The 8,889-nt window shown below is 35.3% G+C and overlaps 2 protein-coding genes across 3 annotated transcripts in view; one reads left to right on the top strand and one right to left on the bottom strand.

Annotated features, from left to right (window-relative positions):
- Window positions 1–8,889, bottom strand: part of dnajc17 (DnaJ (Hsp40) homolog, subfamily C, member 17) — a 60,729-nt gene that overhangs the window by 7,005 nt on the left and 44,835 nt on the right. The gene's annotated exons all lie outside the window — the stretch shown is intronic.
- Window positions 5,129–8,889, top strand: part of LOC107703656 (cdc42 effector protein 3) — a 5,325-nt gene continuing 1,564 nt past the window's right edge. Inside the window, exons 1-2 of one of the 2 annotated variants that reach the window (XM_016506387.1) lie at window positions 5,129–5,604; window positions 7,245–7,320. The gene's annotated coding sequence lies outside the window, so the exon portion shown is untranslated. Of the gene's footprint in view, window positions 5,605–7,241; window positions 7,321–8,889 lie in introns of both variants that reach the window. The other variant, XM_016506379.1, reaches the window with a different exon arrangement.

Here is an 8,889-nt window from a genome sequence, read left to right as displayed (position 1 = left end):
CACACACACACACACAGACAGACAGACAGACAGACAGACAGACAGACAGACAGACACCGACAGACACACACACACTCAAGAAGGATGACTTCAGTTAATGTAAGGATCTGGAGGAGATGACAAGCAGAACATCTGTTCAGATCTCTGGACTCATGGCTCTTCTCAAGAGCGTTTAGTTACGAGAGCTGAAAGCCTGAGAGCGTTAGAGGAGAACCTCATTCATCCTCCTCCACATCTGTCAAAACGAGCGCTCCGAGTGATAAACGAGTGTCAGACGCTTCATTAAGATCATTAGGAGGCTCAAAACGGCAGCGACGGTGACTACAACACCACCAAATCAAGAGAAATAAACAGATCAAATGAGACTGAATGGAGAAACCATTTGAACCACCAATCACAAGGATGCAAGGATATGAAGGCACTTTTGTTTATTTACTAGTCACTAAAGTTCGCACTTTTTTTGGTGTAAAATTATTAGCATAATTATTTTCAGTGTCTGTTTTTTGACCAAGGAGTCTTAAACATTGCTATATTATTCCCATAATTGTCTGCTACAGATGAACGTAGTTTAGAAATGTTTATGACCCCATATTATTTGAGAAACTACATGTAAAAAAAAAAAAAAAGATAAAATTATATATAAATATATATAATGAAAAATTGGTTAAAAATTAAAGATGATTTTAATTAAATTAAAATTACATATAAATATGCGCATTTATAAAATATAAGAGTGAAATATAAAATTTAAATATATATTTAATAAAGTACGTGTAAAATGAAAAAAAAATTAAAAGTGAATTTTAAATAAGTTTAAAGGTGATTAAAAATTATGAAAAAATAAATAGTACATAAAATACTTAAAAAATGTGGCACAATTTACAATTATTGTTTGACAGTACGGCAATTTCTTTTTCAGTGTTAAAGAATAAAAACTTACCCAGAACACCTGGTCACACAATACAGACAAAAGGCTAAAGCAAATAAAGGCGTTTGAACACAGTAAGAATATAGCTGCACACAACATGGAGCTTTTCATACTTGCATCCATAAGAAAAACCTGATAAAAGACTGCAGAGTTAAAAACAGATTCAGATGTAGTAAATGTGAACGCGAGCATGCATGATTGTGTTAATGTGGCGGCAACAAACCTCAGTACTAAAAGAGGCGAGATAAACACAACTAACTTTAACTCGATCTGCAAAATAGCCTTCAGACTGTTTGGATAGTTTTGGAGCGATAACTCCCATAATGCCAACAGCTACAGAACACAGATGTTCAGAAATACTCACTATACAACATAATCACATACTGATTTTCTGAGTAAAAGCTCATTAATGTGCAGCAGATTCGAGCACATTCTCTTCATTATAACGTCAGTGGCATTCAGTAAAGAATGTAACACACACCCACGATTATCCATTAAAACCCTGCTGTATTTACAGTAAAGCTGGCATAGTGTGTGTGATCCCATCTGATCTCATTAATGCGCAGAGCACAGATATTGCTTTAAAACTCTCCAAATGGCACATCCTTGATTTAATAATCATATATCATGTGTGCCAAGAGACGTGAGGAGGTCAACATCTCAGAAGGACACGAGTATATTAGCACGCACACCGCATTAACAACACGCAGAGGCATTTGCAACCTGAACTTAACATACAATAAAAATACAAAAAACTATGCCAGAATGATATTACTGTTCTTGAGAAAGATGCTAAAATAATGCATTAAATATATACCGGTACATAAGCTATTTTTAAAATTAAATTAATATTTTAATTCATCAAGGATGCATTAAATTGATCAAAAGTGACAAAAAATACTTTTATAATGTGACAAAAGATTTGTATTTTAAATAAACGCTGTACTTTTGAACTTTTTATTCATCTGTGAATCCTAAAAATAAAATGTATCACAGTTTCCACAAAAATATTAATGTTTTCAACATTGCTGATAATCAGAAATGTTTCTTGAGCAGCAAATCAGCATATTAGAATGATTTCTGAAGATCATGTGACACTGAAGACTGGAGTAATGATGCTGAAAATACAGCTTTGATCACAGAAATAAATTACAGTTTAACAGATATTCACATAGAAAACATCTATTTTAAATCATAATAATTTTTCACTATTTTTACTGTATTTTTGATCAAATAAATGTAGCATTGGTGAGCAGAAAAGACTTCTTTCAAAAACATTAATTGATTTTGACTTTAAAACCATAGTGTATATAGCCTAATCTGTTCCAAAACCTAGTGTGCTCCCTACCTAGACAGCATTTTAAGGGATCACAGACATTCCTCATGGAGAAGGCAATCCCAGAATGCACTGCAGTGCATGGCGGAGAAATCAAGAGAAATGTTTATTATAAATATATTGCATTCAATACCAAAATGCAATAGTATAATTCAAAATGCATTTTAATGCACATTTTAATGTGCAAACCAGTCACTTATGCTGCCTATGAAGACAACGTGAATGTGGAGCAGGAGATATTTCATCATAATCACTCATAGGATTGTTTAGCTGAGCGATTAAGAGTAAAAAGAAAAGACGAAGACCAATAATTAGACAAAAGCAGCCGCAAGAGCACTTGGAAGCGTATCCCAGAAACAAGAAAAACAGAGTACAAGAAGAAATCTGTACAAAACACAACCGCAGAAACCAGAGTCTGGATGCGACTCAACAATCTCAAGCTCTCGAAAAGAAGGCCAAAGTCATCAAGACGCATAGCAGGAATAAGGCTAAAGTCAGTTTGGTGTGGCTGTTGGGCCTCAGACAGCAAAAGCCGTCGTAACGTCTTCATTATCTGTTTGCATGAAAGCGTTTCTGGTCAGAGAGCTGTTGAAATTGATAAATGTTACGATGAAGAGCTGATGTTTGGTTTATGTGAATGGTTGCATGTGTGGAGGAAGACCTGCTTCTTTGAAGCCGATGAAGGAAGGGCGGCCCTTTGTTTATTGGACACGTTTGAAAGGACTCTGACGGAAAGCAAGCGTGGAGAAAATCCAGTTCTTGAGCTTCCCCTCGGAATCTGGCATCCATCCGGGATCCCAGCAGGAACATTGCATGATCTTTTCATGTTGTTTGGGAGGAAAAAAACAGTGCTTCTCTTAACTCTGTTCAGGGCATTTTCAAATGACTAGACAAAATATTTCATAACAGAATGTACCAAGTCTGTCCTGGAATAACACTGGAGCACTTGACAAACACAAGAACACACAGAGCAAATGTTTAGAGCCGTTCTACTGTACAGAACATCAAGCTGCTCTTTTCCAGTAACTGTAATATACTGTTGTCTGTTTGTCAGAATCTGCGACTGGATGTTGCTGTGTTTTGGAAATGAGCAAGTTGTCAGGACAACACTTCTGAGGAACAACCCATCACTGGGTTTGCCAAAGTTTGTGAGCATCATCAGCCCTGTATGGCATCTTCTAATGGTGGAAAAAAAAAACTCCATTTGATGTTTTGACCCAAAATAGCTCTAAGAACGAACATAAAGAGATGGATGGATGGAGTGATAGAATGTTGGATGGGTGATGGTTGCATGGAGCGACAGAATGATGGATGGATGGATGGATGGGTAGAAAAACAGCTAGAATAATGGATGGATGTTGGATGGAGCAAGAGAACAATGGATGGATGGATGGATGGCTAATGGAGCGATAGAATGATGGATGGATGGGTAGAAAAACAGCTAGAATAATGGATGGATGTTGGATGGAGCAACAGAACAATGGATGGATGGATGGAGCGACAGAATGATGGATGGATGGATGGATGGATGAATGAATAGAAAAACAAATAGAATGACGAATGAATGCATGAAGCAATGCATGAAGCGATGGATGGATAGATGGATGGATGGACAGAAAGACAGATTGATGGATGGATGTTGAATGGAGCAGCATGGATGGAGTGACAGAGCAACGGATGGATGGATGAATCAATAAAACAATGGATGGAAAAATAGAAAAACAGATAGAATGATAGATTGATGGATGGATGGATAAATAAATACAAAAAGGAATGGTTGTCACTTGGTAACCACAATGAAAAATCGTCCAAAAACTACTTTTTCTTATAAATTGTCACATTAAACTTTTTTTTTTTCATAAGAAAATGCATTACTGCAATTCCACTGGTACAGTGCTGATATATGGCAACATTCATATTTAATAAATATTTATGAAACTATGGTAGAAAAAGTGTATCAATTAATAACGTAATCTAATTAACCTTGAAGGATACAGAGGACAACTTTTTCTTTCCAACAGAGCATGATGTAGTTATCGCATATTAATATAAGTGACCCCAGCTAAAGTAATTTCCTACATAAAATCATCCTTCATAAGGTAAAGAACATTCTGGGAAAATGTAACCTTGATATCTTTAATATTGACTAAGACCATGTCAAAGATGGAAATCATAGTGAAATTAATGGTTGAAATCAAACTTTGATGCTTTTCTCATAAAAAAGTTAGTTGTTAAAAGTTAGTTAAAAAGGTTGTAAAGTTATCTCATAATTAGATTGCCTGGATAGCCTGGATTTCACAGAGAGGGTTACTGTAGGTTTTTTTTTTTTTTTTAAAGCTGACAATAAAATAATATAGGGTTTAATACTTATACTCTCATTTTGGAGAGTATAACATACGTAAAAAACGTATGCAACGTATGTACACGGATACGTTGTTTACGTTCAAATCAAAGCGCAAACAACGTAAACAGTGTATCCGCGTACATACTGTACGTTGTCAACTCATTTCTCCGTGCTACGTTTCTGAGCCTTGATCATGTAAGAATCCTTGCCGTCTATGGGAGGGTCAGAGAGCTCTCGGAATGCATCAAAAATATCTTAATTTGTGTTCCGAAGATGAACAAAGGTCTTACAGGTTTGGAACAACGTGAGTAATAAATTAAAATTTTTATTTTTGGGTGAACTATCCCTTTAAAGCGCTTCATCTCTGGCCCTTCAGTGATAGATTTTCACTGAATAAACTTTGATTCTCTTAGAAAAACAACAACAATAAGTCATGTCTAGACTTGACTCAGAAGACGGTAGAATCAGGTCTGGATGTCTGTGAGGTCATGAGCGGGAAGCAGGAATTACTACATGTCTACAGCACTTGTGTAACGCCGGTCCGCCTGTACATACACGTCCCAGAGCGAGAGACCGCTGTCATTACAAAGCTGGAAGAGCTTTAGCAAAGCCTACAGGGAACCGGAAACCAGCAGCAGACACAATGACATGAGATTAGTAACGAGTGAAGCCCCTAAACGTGACGTCGACATGACAGAAACCAGCCGTGCCCTTCCCAGCTTTCACAGGAACATGATGAAAGCCAGAGTGAAACGGCTCAGGTGAACTTCCTCAGTATCTGAGATCACACTTCACAGAAGTTACGTTGCCAGGTGTGACATCAGCACAGACCAAACAAACGCAGAGCTTTAGGGAGGGTCAGACTCCATCTGCACCTGCGGAGCTTCACCTGTTTGACAATCTCTGGACTTTAACACTCGGGATCTACGACGGACTCTGTACTGCAGAAGCAGAGCTCAAAAACAAGACAAAACTGCAAAGATCTCTTGGGTTACGGTAAGAGAAACTCTTCGTTTTGCCTTGAGCGACACTTCAGATCACTTCCACTATTTCACTTCCACTATCATTTATATAAAGCCATAAACTGGCTGCACTCTTAAAAATAAAGGTTCTTTATTGGCATTTATGGTTCCATGAAAAACATTTAACATCCATGGAACCACTAAAGGTTCTTTAAAGTTAAAAAAAAAATGTTCGTCAAATTATCAAAATATAAGAAGAAATGGTTATTTTCAGAAATGTTCACTGAAACATTCTTTGTGGAACCAAAACAGTTTTTCTACACAAATACACTCAAATTAATGGTTCTTTATTGGCGTCTTGGTTCCATGAAGAACCTTCAACATCTATAGAATCTTTCAACTGTGCAAAAGTTTCTTTATAGTGGAAAAAAGTTCTTTAGATCATTAAAATGTTCTTCAAACCAAGAAAATAATGGTTCTTTGAAGAACTGATTACTGAAAGGTTTCTAGGGGAACCAGAAATGGTTCTACTCTTTCAAAAATTAATGGTTCTTTATTGGCATTCATGGTTCCATGAAGAATCCATGGTTACCATCCATGGAACCACTAAAGGTTCTTTATAGTGAAAAAAGGTTCTTCAGAACATTGAAATGTGTTTCACACGAAGAAGAAATTGTTATTTTAAGAACTGTTCACTGGAAGGTTCTTTAGGGAGCCAAAAATGTTTCTTCTATATGACATCTATACAATCTTTCCACTGTGCAAAAGATTCTTAAAAGTGGAAAAGGGTTTGTAGGTGTCTAAAAAGTTCTTTACACTAAGAAAAATGGTTCTTTTAAGAACTGGCCATTGAAAGGTTCTTTAGGGAACCAATAGGGTGGTTCTACAGTATTAAAAATAAAGCTTCTTTATTGGCGTATTGGTTCCACGAAGAAACTTTGACATCTACAGATTCTTTCCACTGTGCAAAAGGTTCTTTACATCAAAATGTGCTTCAAACCAAATAATGGTTCCATGAAGAACTGATCACTGAAAGGTTCTTTGGGGAACCAAAAATGGTTCTTCTACACTCTTAAAAACAAAGGTTCTTTATTAGGGCCTTTCGCACACCGCTTTAGTTCCATTATTGGCTTTGATGGTTCCCATGAAGAACCTTTAATGTCCATGGAACGAACAAAAGGTTCTTTATAGTGGGGGAAAAAAGGTTCTTTAGATCATTAAAATGTTCTTCACACCAAGAGAATAATGGTTCTTTTATGGCATCACTGCAAAAACACACTTTTGGAATCTATATTTTTAATAGTGTATAGTGAAAAAAGGTTTTTTAGATTATTAAAATCTTCACACTAAGAAAAAAATTATTATTTTAGGAACTGACCACTGAAAGGTTCTTTGAGGAACCAAAAAATTGTTTTCGATGGCATTTGCTGCCAAAACCAACCTTTATTTTTCAAAATGTAGCCAGTTTTATGGCTTTATATAAAAGCGATGTCAAATAATGATGTTGAAATTCAAATAGTGGAAGTGCATACTATACTTAAAAAGATTCGCATCAATATAACATCAATATCAACGAAGCAAAGATTATTTAGGGTTTTGTGGCAGAATATCCAATGCTATTTAGAGAATCGTTCAACCTGTTTTATAGACTAACAAGTCTTGTCATGTTAGCAGAAACACCTCTAACGTTTGCTGGCTTCAGACCTCAGATGTTCAGATGTGGGCGTGAAACACCTGCACACCTTTCCAGGTAAGACACAAACAAACAAACATCATTTTAAAGGTTTAAACTGGTGTAGCAATTGGTTGTTTTGGTGATTTAGCATGCATTTCCTTAAAAACAATCCACTTCTGTCCTCCCTCCCTCTCGTTGCATGTTTGTAGAGGAATGCCGTTATGCGCTCGCCGTCTCCCGCTGCTAGTAAAGTGCCGATAAAACCTTTATTGGCCAACAAAACATGTTTTCTGTAGTGCCATACAAATTTAAAGAGTGAGTGTTGCGAGTCACGAAAGCTGATCTAATGAACTGTAAACCGCGAAACAGGGCCGCGACCGTCCGCGCCGATGCCAACTGGAGTAAAGAGCTTCCTACGGACATTATCACAACAAATGGGTCTAATTACTCTGTATACCAAACTAATTTAGCCATATTCATACTTTAATGAGAGCGCTTTATGAGAACATGCTCTGAGAATGCAGGTCACTGATTACGCATGAATCCAGAATGTAATTGTGCAATTAAAATGTGTAAATCTGATTTAATTTACGTTCTCACGGAAGAATCAAAAGTCATTTGCTGTAAGTGAGAAGACGAAACACGCCAGCAGCTGTAAAGATGTCGCAATATCTGCTGTTAATCTGTAACCAGCTGGAAGAAAACTTAATCTTAATCTAATCTTAATCAAATACTGGTTCAAATGAACAGCTACAGTATATGTGAGATACAGCTACAGTACATGTGCTGGATCAGACAAAGTCTCTTCTGCTCACTAAAGCTGCATTTATTTGATCAAAAATACAGTTAAAATTCTGAAATATTATTAGAATTTTAAATAGCTGCTTTCTATGTGAATATCTGTTAAACTGTAATTTATTTCTGTGATCAAAGCTGGATTTTCAGCATCATTACTTATGCTGATTTGCTGCTCAAGAAACATTTCTGATTATTATCAATGTTGAACACAGTTGTGCTGCACAATATTTTTGGGGGAACTGTGATACATTTTATATTTCAGGATTCACAGATGAATAGAAAGTTCAAAAGAACAGCATTTATTTGGAAAATAAATCTTTTGCAACATTATAAACGTCTTTACCGTCACTTTTGATCAATTTAATGCATCCTTTATGAATAAAAGTATGAATTCCTTTAATAAATAAATAAATAAACTGCCTCCAGACTACAAATTTATGATGTATAGACTAATAAATAAATATGGCGTATAGCATTTAAGAAAAATAATATATTTATTTGACATTCAAAAATATTAAAAAATATATTAAAAAATAACAACAACAAAACTAAATTAAAACTCTTTTTAATTCTAGATACCCTAATAAATCAATAAGGCTTACAACAACAAAGAAAAAAAAAATACTTTAATCAATTTAATGCACCCTTGCTGAATAGAAGTATTAATTTCTTGAAATACAAAATAAAAGAATATATATATATATATATATATATATATATTATATTAAATTTTTTATCAACAAGTCTTATAGTAATTATAGTAATTATTTTTTTTTATATTCATTTTTGATAAATTGAATCATGCATCCTTGCTGAATAAAAGTGTTTATTAGTGTCGGGGAATTT

Source organism: Sinocyclocheilus anshuiensis, unplaced genomic scaffold, assembly GCF_001515605.1.
Source record: "Sinocyclocheilus anshuiensis isolate Anshui unplaced genomic scaffold, SAMN03320099.WGS_v1.1 scaffold1415, whole genome shotgun sequence".
Taxonomy (NCBI): Eukaryota; Metazoa; Chordata; class Actinopteri; order Cypriniformes; family Cyprinidae; genus Sinocyclocheilus; species Sinocyclocheilus anshuiensis.
Note: the sequence above shows the minus strand (reverse complement) of the source record. Positions and strands in the feature narration are given on the sequence as shown.